Genomic DNA, 19,352 nt, shown 5'->3' with positions numbered 1-19,352 from the left:
AAACAGGCGGTCCTGATTTAAGGGAGCATCCAACAATTTAGCTTTAACATGCTCGGACAAGGATTGCTCCTTTAGCCAAGCATGCCCTCTGAGCACAGACCCAGTAACAGCAGCCCTGCAAGAGGCCTCTAATGAATCAAAACCACATTGCAAAGTATGTTTTCCAACTTGTTCAGCAGAATGCATTAAATCCTGTAATTCTTTATTTTCAACACAGTCAGGAATCATAATTTTCGGTTTAAGCAATCCAATAACATGTTGCTGATACTTTAACATATGAAACTGGCAGTTTAAAGCCATAATGGCCAAGGTTGCAGAAGTGTAAACCTTCTTACCCCATCTATCCAGCGCGCCCTGGAGTCTCTATCAGAAGGGGTAGGATTTTTAGCAGTAGAAGCTTTAATGCCCTTGGGCCCCTGTGAAATAGTCTCCGGATCCACAATAGGATTTTTAAAAAGGAACTTGTGTGACTCGGGGACCCTGTAGTATCGGTCAGGTTTTCTGGGAGCAGGAGGTAAGGAATCAGGGGCCAAACTAGATTCCGAAAAAGCAAAATCAACAATGTCTAGTACAGGAGGAATAAGAGTAAGAAATCCCTAAGCCTCTTTTTTGAATCAGAAAAATCCTGGCTTTCACAGTGGAAATGCTCCCTTAGAGTATGCAAGGTTTCCCCAAAAGAAAAATCCTCTGGAGGGGAAGCAGAGGGAATGGAGTCCTCTGCATCAGAAACCTCATAAGTAGATAACGGCAAATCCAGATCAGAAGAATCAGAAAAAACAGAATCCTGGTCAGAAGATTCATCAACAACTTCAGTCCTAGGCCTCTTAGAAGGGGGTTGGCTACCCCTCAGAGTTATTAAATCTTCAGCCATTCTTATTTGTTTTTTTAGGAACAGAGGCCTGAGCATGTGGCTTGGGCGTCGGTTTTTTAGGCATGGTTCGAGATTTAGGCCTAAGTGAAGTAGGAGGCATTGGTTTAATATGCAAGTCCTTAGGCCTGAATAGACCCTCAGGAGCCGGTGCCTGCACAGCAGTTTCAGACCCATCCAAGGTACAGACATCCGCGGGTTCCATAGTTGAAGCATCTTGCGGCATACCGGACTCCGAATTGGTCTCAGTAGAGGCCTGCGAATCAGAAGTAGCGGGTATCAGGGGCTGCGAAAAAGTACAGTTTTGTACCTACCATAAATGTAGATGCCAGAGAGGTATGCATCTGCAGTCCTAACAAATGGGTTGTCCTGGCCTCAGGCAGCCCTTCGGTCGGCCGGATTCCAAAGTCTGGGTCTGGCCTCGGTTGATGTCGCACTTCACCCGACGTCATAGCTGCAGTTCTGCGGGTATAAAGGCATCAGCCGACGCCATTTTCCTCAGTGTTTCTTGCCCCAGATGCCAGGTGCCCTCTAGGAAGGCTAAATTTGGATAAATGCAAATGTTTCCAAACAATAGAGAGCAAATAGAAATAAACATGTATATACATATATACAAACAAATACACCATAATAGATTCCCCCAGCTAGCTACAAGATGGGCAATACCCTAGGAGTACCACAGAGGGGAAGGAGGGTGGTATCCTGACTGCAGATGCATACCTCTCGGACATCTACATTTATGGTAGGTACAAAACTGTACTATGTCCTTCAAGGATGCATCTGCAGTCCTAACAAATGGGTAGAATACCATAGCCAAACTGGGGAGGAGGCACTAAGGAGGCACTAAGAGTTTATGGTGTAGTTAAGATCCCTTGCAAAACAGCAGTGGCAAAACCTGCTCGGGATCTGGAGTATAAAGGTAGATTATAATGCTTGGCAAATGTATGCACGGAGCTCCAAGTAGCAGCCTCTAAAATTTCTTTGGTAGCCACTCGTAGGAAAGCTGTAGTAGTGGCTGTAGCCCTTGTGGAGTGAGGTCTGATGTTTTCTGGAGTTGCCTTTCCATGAAAAGAGTAACAAAATCTAATGCAATTTCCTATCCATTTTGAGATTGTTTTGAAATTGCTTTTCCTTCCATTCCTGTTGCATATGCTACCAGAAGCTGGTCAGTTTTTCTATTGTTCTTGGTTCTGTCCAGGTAGTAGCGCAATTGTCTGTGTACATCCAAGGTATGCAGTAATCTTTCCCCCCTGTTCTGCGGGTTGGGGAAGAATGTTGGTAGGTGTATTGCTTGGTTTAATGATACCCTGGAGACCACCTTTGGCATAAAGGTAGGATTAGTTCTCATGGACACTCTATCCTGATGGAAGATAAGGAAGGGTTGTACTGCCATTAATGCCTGTAATTCAGAAACCCTTCTAGCTGAAGTGATTGCAAGCAGGAATGCAGTTTTCCAAGATAAGTACTGTAATTCTGCTGTTGCTGCTGGTTCAAAAGGGGGCAGTGTCACCTTTTCTAACACAAAGTTCAAGTCCCATGTAGGCAATGGTGGTTTCCTTGGTGGCTTTACATTTTTAATACCTCTGAGAAACTGCCTGAGTAGAGGTTGAGAAAAAACTGGAGGATCCATGTTGTATTCTGCTGAAATTGCTGAAGCATGAATCTTAATGGAGGAGTAAGACAGGCCATTGTGGAAAAGCTCTGCTAAGTATTTCAGGATGTTAGCTATGTTTGCCAATGATGCATCTACTCCTTTTGTTGCACTCCAAATGAGATATCTTTTCCATTTTGCTGAATAAGTTTTCCTTGTTGAGGGTCTGCGAGCCTCTAAGATAATGTCTTTAACCCTTTGAGATAAATCTGGGTTATTTTGCCTTACATAATGTTCCAAGCAGCTAGTTGCAGTGTTTTCAAGTTTGGATGCAGGATTTTGAAGTTGTTCTGTGTTAGCAGTAGAGGTAGCAGGGGTAGAGGCCATGCGTGTTCCCAGGACATACTCCTCAGTAGTGGGTACCAATGTTGTCTCAGCCAGTCTGGAGCTATCAAGATGATCCTCGGGTGATCATCTTTGATCTTCAGTAGCACTTTGTGCATCAAAGGAAGAGGTGGGAATGCATATGCTGTCAGGTTTTCCCAACTGAAGGATAGGGAGTCCACCTTCCAAGCAAGTGGGTGGTATGTTCTTGTGCAGAATTTTTTCAATTGGTGGTTGTGTGGGGATGCGAACAGGTCTATTTCTGGCAGTCCCCATTTCCTTGTGATGGTTTTGAAGATGTCTGGATGCAGCATCCATTCGTGGGCATCCGTGGTGGTTCTGCTTAAGATGTCTGCTAGTATATTTTCTTTTCCTGGCACAAAGATGGCCTGGAGCTGAATGTTGAGGCTCAGGGCCACATTCCAGAGGTCCATTGCCATCCGGCATAGAGGATATGAATGTGTGCCTCCCTGCTTGTTGATATACCACATAACTGTGGTGTTGTCCGTCCTTATCAGCAAATGACCCTGTTGAAGAAGTGGTCTGAATGTCTGAATTGCCTGTTTTACTGCCAGCATCTCTTTTTGATTTATGTGTAGGTTCATCTGGTCTTGAGTCCATAAGCCTTGTATGCACTTGTCCATCATGTGTGCCCCCCAACCGAGGTCTGAGGCGTCCGTGGTGATAGTCTGGTTTGGGTGAGGCCTGTGGAAGGGCAGTCCTTTGTTCAATTGACAGGCCTGGGCCCACCACTGGAATTCTTGTTTCAGGCATGGAATTATTGGAATTTGGGTTTCTAGGCTGTGCTTGTGCTGAGACCATAAATTCCTCAGGTACCATTGCAACTTCCTCATATGTAGTCTGGCATGTGGAATTAATATTATGCAGGATGCCATGTAACCCAGGGCTTGCAGGATTTTCCTTGCTGTAAGCTGGTTCTGCATTGTTAATGCCATGAAATAGAGTGGTAGCTGCTTCTGTTTTTCTGCTGTGAGGAATGCCATCTGGTTTGATGTGTCCAGTTCTGCACCCAAGAAGGTTATCCTTTGGGATGGTATCAGCCTTGACTTTTTTGTGTTGACTGTGTATCCCAGGGCTTGCAGCAGGTGAATAACCTTTTTCAAATCTTTTGTTAATTTGTCTTTGCTGTCCGCTTGTAACAGGCAGTCGTCCAGGTATGGATAAATTTGAATTCCCTGAAGCCTGCAATGAGCAATTACTGATGCCAGGCATTTCGTGAATACTCTGGGCGCAGTAGATAAGCCAAAAGGCAATGCTGAGAATTGATAATGCTCTGATCCTGCAAGAAATCTGAGGTATCTTCTGCAATTTGGTCGTATGGGAACGTGCAGGTATGCCTCCTTGAGATCCAGAGTCACCAGCCAAGACTCATTGCCCAGCATGGGAAGAAGTTGCTGTAGGGTCAGCATCTTGAATTTTGGGACAATGAGATATGTGTTTAGAGCGGACAGGTCGAGGATAGGTCTCCATTGGTTTTCCTTTCTTGGTACCAGGAAAAGCCTTGAATAAAATCCTTGTCCTTGTTCCATAGCCGGTACCTTTTCTATAGCTCTCATCCTTAGTAAGTGGTCTATTTGCTGTAGAGCGTTTGTCCTTTGGTTTGGAGGTAGGTTTGGCATTCCTCTCTTCTTTGGAAGAGTATGGAAGTGAAACCTGTAGCCTTTGTCTATTGTCTGTAAAATCCATTTGTCTCCTGTAATGTAATGCCAATTTACTGAAAATAAGGCTAGCTTTCCGCCTAAGGGTGCTCCCAGTTGTTCCCTGGTAGGCGGTTTCAGAGCCAAGTCACTGTGATTGTCCTGTGGAAGTGGTAGTGGCTGGATCTGTGGCAGTACTTCTCTGGCTGTTAGGCTGCCACTGACGTCCCTTGTAGGCACCTCTGGATTGACCTCTGCCTCTGGGGCATCTATTTCTGCTTCTCTGTGCTCTGGTGGTGTCTGGAAAGGACCAATTCTTGGAAAGCCAGTTCCTACTAAATCTCGGAGGCTGGACCTGTAAGAAATCCTTGACTGTCTGGACAGATTTAGCTTTTTCTTCCACCTTCTTCAACACTTGCTGTGCAGGGGAACCAAACAAACTGTGCTTTTCCATGGGAGCATCTAGAAGCTTTGACTTTACATGGTCTGGTAAGGATTGCTCTTTTAACCCTGCATGCCTTCTGATCACTGTACCAGTCATAGCTGATCTAAAGGAAGCCTCCAGTGCATCATAGCCGCATTTTAAGGAATGATTACTGACCTGCTGAGTGTTATGCACCAAATCCTGAAGGGACTTGCGGTCTAAAGGCTCAGGCGAGGACAGTTTTTTAGTGAGCTGATCTAACAGAAATTCCTGATACTGAATCATGTGGAATTGACAGTTTAAGGCCCTAGAAAGAGTAGCAAAAGTATAAACTTTTTACCCCATCTCTCCAATGCCCTAGATTCTCTTTCAGAGGGAGGGGTATTTTTGCAGAGGGAGCTGCTACAGCTTTGGGGCCCTGTGAAATAGTTTCAGGATCTGCAATAGGAGCCTTATACAAATGATAATGTGTGTCCGAACCCTGTAGTATCTGTCGGGCTTAGCAGGGCCGGAGGCAGTGAGTCAGGGCAGTACAAGCATCATTAAATGCATCATCCACAACTGTAAGTACTGGAGGAATAGCTAAAGGCCTATGCTGTGGTAAATGCAAAAAGGTCCTAAGCCTTTTCCTAGAGTCTGAAAAATCCTGGCCCTGCCATTGAAATTGTTCCCTCATAGCATGCAAGGTTTCCCCAAAGAAAATTCCTCAGGAGGAGAGGCAGAAGGTATGGAATCCTCTGCATCAGAGTCCTCATATGGAGAATAAGGGCCTTCTGGAGGATTTGTATTTTCTGAATCATCAGAGGAGTAGTCTGAAGAAACTGGCTCAGGGGGCTCTGCTCTAGGCCTCTTCTCTGGAGGTGGGTGAGAGGCCCTGTCAGGGTGAGACTGGGTTCCCCTGATCAAAGAAATGAGATCCTCTGCTAGACTAAGCATTTAAGTATTAGAGCTAGGCCTGTGAGAGGGGGTTTTAGCAGGCACGGCCTTTGAAGATTTAGCTGCTTTAGCCCTGGCAAAAGCCTTAATTGACATGGATGCAGGGGGCCTAGCAGCTCCACGTGCAGGAGTAGATACATCTAAGGGGATAGTATCTGATAAATCCTGAGAAACTGTAAGAGCAGGTGGATTTTCCGTAGCAGATTCAGCCATGCTGGAAGAGGCCTCGGTAGTAGGAGGCATGCCGGCAAGGAAGAACTGGACTCGGTTTCAGCGAAACCGAGACACTCTGGGTTGGCTTAACCGCAGTTTCGGCTGAAACCGCGGACCGCAAGTGTCGGTCCTTTTCCTTACGCTTTTTAGCTAAATGTGAAGTCGGAGTCTCCGACGGCATGATATAAGCAAAAGCGGAGCCGAAAAACTCCTCTGCAAACTCCGACCGACGTCTAAGTGTCCGTCGGTTGAAGGAAGCACAGGCTAGACAAGCTGCTACGTCGTGGTCTGGGCCTAAACAAGGTAGGCAGTAAGAGTGGAAATCTTTATGAGGTATTTGTTTCCCACAAGTTAAACAGTTATTCACTTTTTCTGACATCGGCTGAGGCAAGAAAGAGTCCCCAATGGGGTACTTAGCTTTTTAGAAGTCTTCGGTAGTAGCAATCTCTGGTTCTGACCGACCGGCACTTGCGAACAGCTTCTGCTTCGGGCGCCACGCGGCAAGAAAGACTGAGGAAAATGGCGTCGGCTGATGCCTTTATACCCGCAGAACTGCAGCTATGACGTCGGGTGAAGTGCGACATCAGCCAAGGTCAGACCCAGACTTTGGAATCCGGCCGACCGAAGGGCTGTCTGAGGCCAGGACAACCCATTTGTTAGGACTGCAGATGCATCCTTGAAGGACATCGCCTCACTGAGCACCGGCGAACTCCCGACTGGCTAAGGAGAAGTGCTGTCGGCAGTTTTGGACCTAGATGGCCTGTCTCTGTCTTTATCTTTGCGTTTTTTCGGAATTCCGGTAGTCGGATGGCCAACCGACGACATTTCTGGATAATTAAACCATGAACCGAAATATTTAGAGGCAAAAATATACAGACGGTTAGTGCGCTGATTAAATAAAGCACAAAACCGACAGCAAGGTACGTTGTGGTCAGGGCCTAGGCAAGGAATACAGTACGAATGAAAATCTTTATGAGGTATTTGCTTTCCACAAGTAATGCAATTATTAACTTTTACTGACATTGGTAAAGAGCAAGAAAAAGTTTCCCCAACGGGGTACTTTAGCTTTAGTTAAAGACTTCAGTTCTGAAACTCAAACGAAAATTTCAGGATCGCCCGACCAGCACTTGCAAACTGCTTCGGGCACCGCATGGCAAGAAAGACCGATGTAATGGCGTCGGCTGCATGTTTTATACCCCTGACGACATGACGTCATGGAAGAAGGGACAGCAACTGACGCAGGATCCAAGACTTTGTTAATCAGGCTGACTGAGGGCTACCTGCAAGCAGATAACCCAAATGTAATGACTGCAACAGTGAAACATGAATAAAGTACAGTTTTGTACCGACCATAAATGTAGATGTTAGAGTGTTCACACTGCTGCAGTCATTACACTTGGGTTATCCTGCCGTCAGGCGGTCCCCGCAGTCGGCCAGAGTTCCAAAGTCTTGGTCCGGCGTCGGTTGCTGTCGCTTCTTCCCTGACGCCATTTTCTTCAGTTTTTCTTGCCCCAGATGTCAGGTGCTCCCAATAAGTAGGCAATACATATTGCTAATAAAAAATATACATATAAAATAAAAACAATACCTTCAGTTACAAGCAAATACACCACAAAGGTTGTATAGGATAGAAAGGTATAGATAAGTCCAGCTAGTTCAGAGGGGATGGAGGGAGGGTAACCTGGACTGCAGCAGTGTGAACACTCAAACATCTACATTTATGGTAGGTACAAAACTGTACTATGTTCATCGTGTTACACTGCTGCAGTCATTACACTTGGGTAGAATCCCAAAGCTAAGGTTGGGTGGCTGGTCTATAAAGAGATAGGATTGGCTATGAGGCCCTGCAGAACTGCAGTGGCAAATCTTGCTCTGGATTTAGAGTAAAGAGGCAAGTATGCTTGGTAAAGGTGTGCACTGAACTCCAAGTTGCAGCCTCCAAAATTTCCTTGGTAGGTACTCCTCTGAGAAAGGCTGTTGAAGTGTCTGTTGCCGTGGTGGAATGCGGCCTAATGGTATTTGGGACTGATTTTCCATGCTGTGTGAAGCAGTAACAAATACAGTGTCCTATCCATTTGGATATAGTCTGCTTTGAGATGGCCTTGCCCTGTGATCCTGCAGCATATGCTAGAAGCAGTTGCTCAGTTTTCCTGAAAGCTTTTTTGTCTTGTCCAAGTAGAAGCATAGCTGCCTGTGTATGTCCAAAGAATGCAGAAATTTCTCCCCTTTATTCTGGGGGTTTGGATAAAAAGTTGGCAAATGGATGGTTTGGTTAAGAGCCACACTAGATATCACCTTTGGCATAAAGGCAGGGTTTGTCCTTAAAGAAACCCTGTCCCGATGAAAAATTATAAAAGGTTCCACTGCCATTAATGCCTGTAGCTCTGAGACTCTTCGTGCTGAAGTTACTGCCAGCAGCAGAGCTGTTTTCCATGATAAGAATTTTAGATTGGCTGTATTGGCTGGCTCAAAAGGTGGTAGGGTCAGTTTTTCCAAAACAAAATTGAGGTCCCAAGTTGGTGCTCTCCGGGCCGGTCTTATGTTTTTAGCCCCTCTGAGGTGTTGCTTTAGCAAGGGATGAGAGAATAAAGGAGTATCTGTGTTGTAATGTGCTGAAATGGCAGAAGTGTGGATCTTAATTGATGAGGATAGGCTTCTGTCCAGCATCTCAGTTAAGTATTGTAAAATCTGAGGAATGTTTGGAACAAGAGGGTCAAAGCTTTGAGCCTGGTTCCAGGCGCAGAATCCCTTCCATTTTTCTGAGTAAGCTTTCCTGGTGCTAGGCCTCCTGGCCTCCAAAATGACATCCATAACAGCTTTAGACAGAGGTGTTGCCTGTTTGACTAATGTATCGGCCATGCAGCCAGGTTTAGGGTTTTGAGCTGACCGTGCAGGATCGGATTGTTTTGTTGAGTCAGAAGGTGTGGAATTTGAGGCAAAATCCATGGTGGGCCTTGAGCCAAGTTCCTTAAGATAGGGTACCAGTTGCTGGCGTGGCCAGTCTGGAGCAATCAGGAGCATCTGTGGTTTTTCTTGTCTGGCTTTTAGGAGTACCTTTGAAAGGAGAGGCAGTGCCAGGAAGGCATAAACTTTTAGGTTTTTCCAGCTGAACAAAAGAGCATCCACTTTCCATGCTTGTTTGTGATAAGTCCTTGTGCAGAATTTTTGTAGTTGGTAATTCAGTGGGGAGGCAAAAAGATCTATGTCTGGGCATCCCCATTTTTGCATTACCATGCTGAAGATTTGTGGATTCAATTTCCATTTGTGAGGGTCCATGATACTTCTGCTTAGATAGTCTGCCAGAGTATTTTTCTTTCCTGGCAGGAATTGTGCTTCAGGTGAACTTGATACGTTAGAGCTGTGTTCCACAAGGTCATGGCTTCCTGCATAGGGGATAAGAATGAGTGCCCCCTTGCTTATGTACAACATTACTGTGGTGTTGTCTGTCTTTAGTAATAATTGTCCTGGTTGCAGATGGTCCTTGAAAGCTGTTAGGGCATTTTGAACAGCCAACATCTCTTTTTGATTGATGTGAAGATGCATCTGGTCTGTGATCCACTTGCCCTGAATGCATTTTCCTGCCATGTGTGCTCCCCAGGCGTAATCCGAAGCATCTGTTAGAGTTTGCCTGGCTGTGGGTTGGGTAAAAGGCTGACCCTTGTTTAGGTGACATGCCTGTGCCCACCATCGAAACTCCTGTTGTAGGCAGGGAATCATTGGTATTACTGCTTCTAAACTGAGAGAGTGTTCAGTCCAAACACTTTTTAGGTACCATTGTAATTTCCTCATATGCAGTCTGGCATATGGCATTAGTAGTATGCAGGATGCCATGAATCCCAGGGCCTGCAGAATTTTTCTTGCAGGGAGATGGGACTTTTTTGCCAGTAATTGAAAATATTGAGTTAGTTGAACTTGTTTGTCTGTCGTGAGGTAAGCTGTCTGGGCCGTTGTATTTAAGCTGGCACCCAGGAATATAATCTGTTGCGAGGGCACTAGTTTTGACTTCTTTTCATTTACTGTGTACCCTAGAGAAATTAGCAACCTTTTTACAAATGCCAGATGCTGTAGAAGAATGTCCTTTGTCTCTGCTTGAATGAGCCAGTCGTCCAGGTATGGATATATTTGTATTCTTTTTTGTCTGCAAAATGCAATTACTGGTGCCAGGCTCTTTGTGAAGACCCTGGGCACAGTAGATAAGCCAAAGGGCAGTGCAGAGAATTGGTAGTGCATTGTACCAGCTTTGAATCTGAGGTATCTTCTGCAATTTTGTCTGATAGGGACATGCAGGCATGCCTCTGAGGTCCAGAGTAACAAGCCAAGCCTTCTTGCCCAGCATGGGTAGAAGCTGCTGTAATGTCAACATTTTGAATTTTGGAATATCCAGGTAAGTATTCAGAATTGAAAGGTCTAGTATGGGCCTCCAGGCCTTGTCCTTTCTGGGGACCAGGAAGAGTCTTGAGTAAAATCCTTGTCCCTGTTGTGGTACTTTTTGAATAGCTCTCATGTCCATGAGGGCAGAAATTTGTTTTTGTGCCTCTGCCCATTGATTTTGTGGCAGGTCTGGCATTCCTTTTAGCCTTGGTAAAGTATGAAAGTGGAACCTGTAACCTTGAGACACAATTATTCAGAACTCATTTGTCTTGGGTGACTGTTTGCCAGTTTTGAGAAAAAGTGCTAGTTTTCCCCCTAAGGGGGCTTCCAAAAGGGACGTGCTTGGCATACGAAGGGGAAAGTCATTGTGACGGTTTCCTGTAAGGTTGAGACTTGTCCTCACCTCCTTTTGGGGTTGAGGTGCCCCACTGTAGTCTGTTTGAGCCTGGGGGTTGAGATCTGCCTCTTGGGCGTCTGTATCTGCCTCTCTGTGGCCTGACACTGGAAAGGACCAATTTTTGTTGGCCAATTTCTGCTAAACCGAGGTGGCTGTACCTGTAGGAAATCCTTGACTGTTTGCAAAGATTTAGCTTTATCCTCCATTTTCTTTAACACCTCTTCTGCCTTAACACCAAACAAGGTATCATGCTGTAAAGGAGCATCCAATAATTTTGCCTTAACATGATCAGATAAACTCTGTTCTTTTAACCAAGCATGTCTTCGAATCACAGAACCTGTAACTGCGGCTCTACAAGAGACCTCTAAAGAATCAAAACCACATTGCAGAGTATGTTTTCCCACTTGTTCAACTGCATGCAATAAATCCTGCATTTCTTTACAATCAGGAGCTTCTGAGCTTGCAAGCATTTTCTGTTTTAACTGAGCCATTAAATATTGTTGGTACTTAAGCATGTGAAATTGGCAATTTAAAGCTCTTACTGCTAAAGTTGCAGAAGTGTATACTTTCTTCCCCCATCTATCTAAAGCTCTGGAATCTGTCAGAGGGTACTAGATTTTTTGCAATGGAAGCCTTAACCCCTTTTGGACCCTGGGAAATAGTTTCTGGATCAGCAGAAGGGTTTTGGTAAAGAAACTTGTGAGAGTCAGGGACTCTATATCTGTCTGGCTTGGCTGGAGTAGGGGGCAAAGAATCAGGAGATAAGCTGGATTCAGAGAACACATCATCCACAATGTCTAGCACAGGCAGAACAGCCAGCGGCCTGTGCTTAGGCAATAAAAGGAAATCCCTGAGCCTTTTCTTGGATTCTGAGTAATCCTGACTTTCCCAATGGAAATGCTCCCTCATGGTATGTAAAGTTCCCCAAAAAGAATAATCCTCAGGAGGAGAGGCTGAAGGAATAGATTCTTCAGCATCAGAGTCCTCATGGGGGGGGGGGGTAAAGAGTATCCCAGGTCTGAAGAGGAATCAGAGCAAATGGAAACCTGATCAGAGGAATCATAGTCTGTATCCTGCCTAGGCCTTTTCTCAGGAGGGGATGGGAACCCCTGATTAGAGTAATGAGGTCTTCGGCCATTTTAAGCATCTGTTTCTTAGGCATGGTCGACTGTCCAGGAGAATGCTGTACTTGTTTCTTTGTCTTTAATGGTACCTTTGCCTTGGCTGTTGTTTTAATGGTAAGTTGCGAAGGTCTGAAAACACCCTCAGAAGCCGATGCCTGCTCAGCGGCTCCAGACCCATCTGAAGGATTAGTTTCCGTAGGCCCAATACCATGAGTTTCCAGAGGCCTAGTTGTCTCCACGTGGGAGTCGGACGCGGCCTGTGGCTCTGAGGTAGCGGGTGTCGGGGGCTGCGAAAGCGCCTCACTGAGAACTGGCGACTGGCCTAGAAGTTTCGTCGTCGGTTATGGACCTCGGATGCCTGTCTTTATCCTTGTCTGTGTTTTTTTGGTATTGAGGTCGTCGGTTGATCCGACGGCATAGTATAATTGAACCTTCGGCCAAAGTAGTGCACAGCAAAATCAAAACATCTTTTTATAGTGCGTTTAAATCTACCACAAAGCCGACAACTAGTAATGTCGTGATCAGGGCCTAGGCATGGAATACAGTAAGAGAGGAAGTCCTTATGAGGTATTTGCTTCCCACAAGAAATACAATTATTAACTTTTTCTGCCATCTGTCTGAGGCAAGAAAAAAAGTTTCCCCAATGGGGTACTTAGCTTTATTGAAGACTTCGGATCTGAAATTCGACTTCAAAAATCTCAGGAGTCGGCCAACCGGCATTTGCAAGCAGCTTCTGCTTCGGGCACCGCGCAGCAAGAAAGACTAGGGAAAATGGCGTCGGATGCATCTTATATACCCCTGGCGCAGTGACGTCAGGGAAGAAGCAACAACAACCGACGCCGGGCCAAGACTTTGGAACTCTGGCCGACTGCGGGACCGCCTGACGGCAGGATAACCCAAGTGCAATGACTGCAGCAATGTAACACGATGAACATCTGATACTGCCCATTCCCATCTACTCTCTACCCTTCTCTATGCTTCCCCTTTATTCACCAATCTGAATAAATCCAACCTTAGCAAGCGCTCTAGCTGCTATGACCACATTCCTAGATTTGCCACAGGCACGGCATTTAGGATACACCATTGTCATAACCTAAATCTTCTAGGGTGGCATGAATTATCTAGCCTACTTCAATACAACTAGTTTATACTGCCATATAAAGTACTCAACCAACCTGAAAATACATCTACACTTAAAAGCATCATTAGCCCCTACAGTAACCTCAGGCCACTTCGCTCATCTAACAGACTGTTGGTTCAAAGATTCAAAACCAATAACTCAGCTGGGGACTCCCTGTTTGCCAACTCTGTCGGCAAAACTTGGAACTCCCTTCCTGCCATCCTTACTCTAGTATCCTCACTAACAATTCAAAAATGTCTCGGACATTTTAAGATACACTGGTTATGTCCTTGCTCTAATCCTGACTAGCTCTTTTCCATAATTGTGTGCCAAACAGTACTTTATACTACATACAAGCTGTGTTGCTAGTATACTTATGTAAGTTTAATAATGATCGAATGTATAACTTGCTTGACTGAACAGTCTGTAAACTGTTTGCAACATGTATTGATATTATTTTTCCTGTATTATTTTTTGTGTGTGTTGAGTTTGGAGCTTTTCTCCCCGGCCCTCCGCTGAAAATGGACATGTATCCAGTCGGACTATCCCGGTCAACAAATATAAAATAAATTAGTACAGTGAACTATGAAGTACAGTTGTGTAAGAACTTACCATAACAATAGATGTTCTACTGATCACTGTTGCAGTATTCATAACAGATGGGTTTTTGTCTGCGGACATCCATTTATGGTACCAAAGCTTTAACCCTCCTAATGGTGAATGCCTGATTCACGACCTCAGCTCGTGTGCTTCATGGTATGAAGGCAGACATACGCAGGAGTTCTTCAGCAGCTTGCAGACAATGGAGAGAAGACTGGTCTGCTAGGTGTGATCAGGCAAAAACTCACCCCAGAGACCGACATATGTGAAATCCATTGACAAGTGAGGAAAGGGATAAAGAATAGTGTAAGAGTGAATTAACAGGACATCTACTATCATAGTAAGTTTTTACAGAACTGTACTATGTCCTGACTGAAATCACTGTTGCAGTATTCATAACAGATGGATGATTTCCAGAGCTTAAGAGGAGAAAAAAGGGTGGATGGCTAATGGAAAAGATGAACTGTCTAGGAGACCAGACAAGCTTATCTACTAAAGGCAGCCCTAGATCTGGAGAAGGTATCAATCTTGTAGTACTTGGTAAAAGTGTGCATACAGAATCAAGTGGCAGCTTCCTAGATAGACCTGGTAACATCCTTGTAGAAGGCACAAGAGGAGGCTACTGCCTGAGTGGAATGTGCTTTAGAGCAGGAGGGCAATGATTTACCATGATATATGTAGGTTTGCAGATGACATTGTGATCTGTAGTGAGAGTAGGGAACAGGTGGAGGAGATCCTGGAGGGATGGAGACATACTCTAGAGAGAAGAGGAATGGTGGTCAGTAGGACTAAGACGGAATGTGTGTGTGTGTGTGAATGACAGGGAGGACACAGGAATGGTGAGGATGCAAGGAGTAGAGGTGGCGAAGGTGGATGAGTTTAAATACTTGGGATCAATAGTTTAGAGTAATGGTGAGTGTGGAAGAGAAGTGAAGAAGTGAGTATAAGCAGGATGGAATGGGTGGAGAAGAGCGTCAGGAGTGATTTGTGGCAGACGAGTACCAGTAATAGTGAAAGGGAAGGTCTACAAGAGGGTAGTGAGACCAGCTATGTTATATGGGTTAGAGACAGTGGCAGTGACAAAAAGGCAGGAGTTAAGCTGGATGGGGCACAGTTAAAGATGTTAAGATTTGCACTGGGTGTGAAGAGGGTGGACAGGGCCAAGATTACTTTGGTTTGGACATGTGCTGAGGAGGGATGCTGAGTATATTGGGAAAAGGATGCTAAGGATGAAGCTACCAGGTAACAGGAAAAGAGGAAGGCCTAAGTTAAGGTTTATGGATGTGGTGAGAAAGGACATGCAGGTGGTTGGTGTGACAGCAAGATGCAGAGGACAGGAAGAAATGGAAACAGATGATCCGCTGTGGCGACCCCTAATGGGAACAGCCGAAAGATGAAGTAGCGGAAATAAATGGCCTTCGATATTCAAAATGCAATAGTTTGCTTTTAGATTGTTTGCCCAGCCTGGCCTCCACAAAAGAAAAATAGTCAGTTTTTCTGACATTCATTGTTGTCTGAATAGAACCTCAGTTGTCTGTGAATGTCAGGAGTGTGTATGATCCCCCCCCTCATTTTGAGGATTGGGAAAGAAAGTAGGCAGGTGGATGGACTTGACTGAGACACAGCTCATTCACTACCTTGGGCATGAAAAAAAGACTGACCTAAGAGTTACCCTGTCCCTGTGGAAAATGAGAAAGGGGGGTATAGCCATGACTGCCTGGAGTTCAGACACTCCATGCAAATGTTATAGCCAAAAGGACAGTTTTCCATGTGCAGAATATTATGATGGCAGATACCACAGGCTCAACACAAGGCAAAGTAAGCTTTTCCAGAACAAAGTTAAGATCCCATGGTGTGGATCGGTTTTCTTTGCTTCTTAATATGCAAAACTCCTTTCAGGAAGGAGTTTGACCTATGCCCTGGACATGAGAGGAGGATCAAAAGGCAAATAGGCACGGATGGCTGACAAATGGGCTTTAATGGATGAGTAGGCCAAACCAGAATCCAGGAGTTTAGACAGCTACTAAAGTGGGGACCTCTAATAAGATGGATTCTTGTGTTTGTGACGTCAAATGGAAAATCTATCATTCACAGTGTGAAACTGACGGACTGTAGGTTGGGATGTAAAAGCAGACTCTTCTGTTGAGTAATTAGGTCTGGTTGAATCAGAATTTTCCAGTGTCTTCTCTGGACAGGTGTAATATGATGGGAAACCAATGCTGCCTTGGCTAGAGTCAGTCAAGGAGCAAGAGTTTTGGAGTGTCCTTTTGGACTTTTAGTAGGACCCTTAGAAAAAGTAACAGTGGAGATTGGCACACAGAAATCTCCTTGTCCACTGAAAGGAGGGGTCCTGGTGCAGAACACAGGAAGCTGGTGATGTTCTTGAGATGTAAAGAGGTCTATCTGCAGCATGCCCCAGTGGTGCATTATTGATTTGAAAAACTGCATGTTCAGGGTCCATTCATAGGAGGTTCTCAAGGTCTCTGCTTAAAGAGTCTGCGCCAACACATTCACTTGAGGGAATGTATGCTTCTGGGACTGTCATGTTCAATTTCTTGTCCAGCTCTTATGCCTCCCATGCCAATCTGCACAGGAAGTAGGACCTTATTCCTCCTTGTTTATATACCATATCACTGTGGTGTTGTCTGTGTACATTAAGAGCTGCCTGGTTTCCATAGATGTGAGAAAGTTTGCAGAGCTGCAGAAGAGCTCTTTTCTTTCAGGTTGATATGTTCCTTCAGGAGAAGAGGACCATTTCCCCCTGAACTTTGTAGGATCCTGTCCAAGCCCCTAAAATCTGTTTGAGGCATCTGTGTGAAGAATTTGGTTGTGAGGGGGCGAGGTGAAAGGAAGACCTACGTTGAGAATGACTAACCAGACAAGCTCCTTTTTCATGCAGGACAGTAGAGGGATCAAGGTATCCTAGAGGTGTAAGTGCTGGAACCACACAGATTTCAGATACCAATGAATTTTCCTTATATGTAATCTGGCCAGGTGAAACATTGGGATGGAAGCAGCCATGAACCCCAGAGCCCTAAGGATCTTCCTTGCAGTGCAGTGAGTACAGGGTTTGGAAGAAGCTTCCCAGATTGATAAAGCCTACATTCTGCTTGTGTTTAGTCTAACACATGAAAACTAGGTCCCACGTGGGCAAGAGATTAGATTTTTTGAAACTGATGGTGAATCCCAGTATAGTCAGGAGATGAAATGAGTAATGTAAATGCTCAGAGAGAGTGTAAATGGATAGAGCCTGAATCAAGAGGTCATCCAGGCAGGGGAAAACTACCATTGGGGCTAGACTTTTTTTTTTTTTTTTTTAAAACCAAACTCTAGGTGCTGTAGAAAGCCCAAAGTGCAGAGCAGTAAAAAATATGATGAACCAGCAAAGAACCTGAGGAATTTCCTGCAACAACCTGGAAACATAAAAAATCTGGACAAGGCCCATGAAAAATAGATACAAATCTGTATGCTGATTAACATCAAATTTGCATACTTAATTATGTAACCCCGCCCACTCCAATAGAATTGTGGGATACCAACTTTCAAATGCAAACTAAGAACACTGTATACCCACGTTACAAATGCACAGACTTTCATACCCCACCTATCCATGGCCCTGCTATCCTTGTCTGTGGGGGACAGCATTAACACTGGGGAGCAGATTGGATGGCTTATCCAAAGTGATAGACATTGTAGCAAGATCAGCCACAGGATTTTTATACTGGTATGTTAGCTTATCAGGAAACTTACAAAATTTGTCTGGTCTTTTAGGAGCTGGAGGCTGAGAATCACGTGTAGTAATACAGTAGCATAGTGAAAGGCATCCTGATGTGCTTCCGGGACTGTGGGGATTGGTGAAGGGGCTGGTGTGCCCAGCTCCAGAAGGCTGTAGTATCTCTTGTACATCAGAGATTTGCTCCGACTGACATTCAAAATGACTCATTCTGAATTGTTTCTCCAAAGGAAGCCTCTTTCAAGGGAGAACTGCGAGAGAGAGAGTCCCCTTCATTCAAAGAGAGCTGTTGTGAATATTGACTCTGAAGAGTAATCCAGTGAAAAATCAGTCCATTCCTTTTCTCCAACAGCTGTAGGGAACATCACATGCTTAATTTTCTGTTTTTTCTTCTTTTTAGGTGTGACGTCTGCCTAACAGTCTCTCAAAGGTTTGGAGGCTTGGCACATTTCATGTACCAGGGACCTCTTCCCATAAGAGGTTCTAAGGGGTTCCAAAGCTGGCCCTCTGAAACAAGTCACTGTTCGCCCAAAGTACCCGCAATCTGCAAAGTCTTAGGGGCTGTATTGTCCTCTGACTGGGTCTCTGTAGTGGGAACCCAAAATGTGATCTGACGTACCGTGGGTTCGACGATCTCAGTGGGTACATCTGACATGTATGCTTGACTGAAAATAGTCTTGGGGTGCAAGATTTTTGGGGAGAAGGGTAATGTTGGAAGAAGGGGAGTCTGCAGTCTTAGACTGAGCTAAGCAAGAAAGGTATTAAGAGTGGAAAGTCTCGACCTGAGGGGTTTAGGGAGGGTGGCCTAATGGTTAAGGTGTTTGCCCACAAAACACAAGGTAAAATGGCTCGCAAGGGCAGTTAGCTTAGTACTAATCTATGAACCTATGAACCTATGAACTGACAGATGGAGCAGGATTTGTAGTCGTGTTCTGGGCCCAAACAAGAGGCATCTGGATAAATTGCGTACAAGGACTTGCACACTATCACACTCGGACTTACCCCTCCTAGCAGACCTCTAACAAATTTTAAACGCAGACCGAGTAAAAAAGGTTCTCCAACAAGGCACTTAAACAAGCAAAGCAACGGTACAGCAAACTCTTATTTAACCAGCACCCATGGGGATTGGTAGATGCAGAATATAAAGAAGTTATGTCTTACCATAACGTTCCATCTGTATTGCTGATCCTCATTCAGTCATTACACATGGGTATCTGTTCTGACTTCGGAACCGAGCCGGCCATTTTCCAAGCTCGCGTCAGCTTCAAACTCTCGAGCTAAACTCTTACCCACAATTCCCCTCTCCCTATTACCTCAGATTGAGTTTGCAAGTCAAAGAAGGTAGAGGCTACCTCTGGTCAAATAACCTAAGAGAACCGGATGGTGAGATCCACTAGAAACCACAGGAGGGGGAAGGAGGGAAAGGTCGTAATGACTGAACAAGGATCAACAATACAGATGGAAAGTTACGGTAAGACTTCTTTATCTGATATTGTTAATCCTCGTTTATTCCTTACGCATGGGAGAGAGTTCCCCAGCTACCTCTATTCCTGGGAGATTCATGGAAGGAAATTGCTGAGCATCATAGAACCGAAAGATACTCTTCCCCTGGAGGCCAAATCCAATTTGTAATGATTGATGAAGATATAAGGCATAGCCCAAGTTGCAGCTGCACAGATGTCACGTAAAGAAGCTCTGGCATGGTAGGCAGCAGAGGTTGCCACCAACCCTTGTTGAATGAGCTTTCATGGTAGTAGGCAACGAGATATTGCGTTGTGTATAAATGAAGGTCACACAGTCCAACCATCTAGCTAATGTGACCTTAGCAACAGCAGATCCTAACTTAGGTCCAGAAAAAGCCAAAAATAACTGGTCAGATTTACGAAAGGACCTTGTCCTGTTTAAGTAAAAACAGATTTGCCTGTGTATATCT

General features: G+C 44.9%; 1 protein-coding gene across 1 annotated transcript in view; it reads left to right on the top strand.

Annotated features, from left to right (window-relative positions):
• Positions 1 to 19,352, top strand: part of LOC122814988 (cat eye syndrome critical region protein 2 homolog) — a 2,862,500-nt gene that overhangs the window by 862,679 nt on the left and 1,980,469 nt on the right. The window lies entirely within an intron of this gene.

The sequence above is a fragment of the Protopterus annectens genome, chromosome 11.part0 (genome assembly GCF_019279795.1).
Source record: "Protopterus annectens isolate FY-2018-M chromosome 11.part0, PAN1.0, whole genome shotgun sequence".
In the NCBI taxonomy this organism is placed as follows: Eukaryota; Metazoa; Chordata; order Ceratodontiformes; family Protopteridae; genus Protopterus; species Protopterus annectens.
This window is presented reverse-complemented; position numbering and strand designations above follow the sequence as displayed.